Here is a 2,208-nt window from a genome sequence, read left to right as displayed (position 1 = left end):
GCCAGGCCATCTTCAATAGAATCCACGTTTCACATTTTTAAACAAACTCCAAGCAGTCCAAGGCAAGCTGATGAAAAGGAAATGAATGCAAGGGACTTAAAACGTGACTGAAATAAATAAACAATACCTCAATTACAAATTTACCCCTAGTGATCACATAAATATGTAACATTCAGTGGCGTGCCCAGGACTTCCGATTTACGTACACTATTTTTGGTAGCATAGGCGTGCGCACGGGAGGGCAATTGCCCTCCCTAATCACGAACGTTCTTCGATTTTTCCACGAAGGGACAAGCAAGATATTTTTTTTGATGGGGCATATTACCCCGATAATAGTGCTGCCCCCCTGTGCCCCACCATTACATAATAATTAATGTATTGATATTCGTTTTCAAAGAGGGAGGTGTGGTCATCCTTCCAGATTTTCCGTGCCCCTACATTATTATGCCTTCACCTAGAAATTTAGTGTAGAGGAATCTTATCGCTGTTATTAAACGATATTATAGGAAAAAATGAAGTATTTTCAAGCCCATGAAAGTTCAAAGCAACTACGGGGGAAGGGGGCACAGAGGGTCAATTGCCCTCTCGACTTCAAATTTTATAAAAATAAAGATACATTTCATAAATTTTCTTGCTCGCTTCGCTCGCATTTTCTACTTTATTACAGTCTTGTAAACTTTATAGCCGTAGCTAGGGGTCGCGGGAGTTGTCCCTGGACACCGAACAAACTGAATGAGAAAAATTGTAAAAGAGAATGCCATGCCCTCCCATGGAAATTTTTGCGCCCTATGAAATCAATGCTGTTTTCAATTTGCATCGCTTGCAATTTCTTTTCTGTAATGAATTCTAAATTACCAGAGAGAACTAACAACAACTAAGTACTTCAAACAGTTGCTGTTATGACAGTTTGGTTTGGAGGAAAAGGAGCGCGCACATTTCAGATACCATTCATATCATTTTTGCTGTTGGTTTTTATGGGGCAGATGAATTGATTATGTACTGTATTTAAATAATATATTATTTATATATCTATAATATATATATACACACACAAATACCCATAAATGCAATAAAACTAAATCAGTGAGATAAAATGAGGTTTTTCTTCCCCGACTGAACTTTCAAGGTTTTTGCTCCCTCCCTATATAATCAGAAGGTCTGCGCACGCCTATGTTTGGTAGTCATCCCTCATTTTGCCAACTTTCCCTACATTTGACATTCTTTTTTTTTAGGAATACTGGGCCAAAGATGGTTATAACCCCCACCAACACCCCCCCCCCCTTGGGCACGCCACTGGTAACATTAAACTTATTGAAAATATTCCCCTTCTTTTCAAACTGAGTATACAGTAGCCCCTACTAACGACTCCAGAAAAGAAACAAGTGAGAAAGTAGATAGGGTTGCAGTGAAGAAACCAAAAATTAGTGGGGCGGAAGGGGTGGGCGGATTTTTTTTCTGGAATGTAGTGGCATTTAACATTCCACTAAATATCGTACAAAGAAAATGTGTATTTGTATTTTAAAAAGTAGCATTTATTTGTCAAGATTTTCTTGTTTTCTGGGTAAGCTCGAACCCACTCTTCCTCCATCTTCCCACTACTGAGGGCTGTAACACTTTTCTGGAAGGGCAGTCACATACAATGAGTATTTGCGTCGAAAGTGTATGTATTCATAGGCGGATCCAGAATTTCTTTCTGACAGGAGCATGGCATGTGCTGCAAGCATGCATCGTATATACAGGGTGTACCAGAAGTGATAGCGCAAACTGAAACGGTGAAAAGTACAAAACAATAGAAGCAAAAAATCTCAGTAAACATGGGGTCGCAAACGAACCGTTTAAGAGATCATTGCGAATGTATGCAGGGAACCGCCACTGACTTGATTTTTTGTACACACCGTACGCTTGTACGGGGCCGGCGTCTAGCGAGGTAAACCTTTTGAATTCTGTTATTTGTTACTAAGTAGAACAATGACAACTTACACGTCAAAAGCATAAGATCTGTACAAACAATCAATTAAGTCAATTGCGGATCGTAATCATTAATTCGCAATTATCTCCCAAACTGTTCGTTTGCCCTCCTATGTTTACTGAGACATTTTAGCTTCTATTATCGTGTTCTTTTCACAGTTTCAGTTTGCGCTATATACCCTGTATATAGAGACAGATTTTGAAGAATTTAGATTTCGTCCTTGCATAAAAGAATGGGTT

Source organism: Lepisma saccharinum, chromosome 23 (assembly GCF_977018435.1).
Source record: "Lepisma saccharinum chromosome 23, izLepSacc3.1, whole genome shotgun sequence".
NCBI classification, from domain to species: Eukaryota; Metazoa; Arthropoda; class Insecta; order Zygentoma; family Lepismatidae; genus Lepisma; species Lepisma saccharinum.
Note: the sequence above shows the minus strand (reverse complement) of the source record.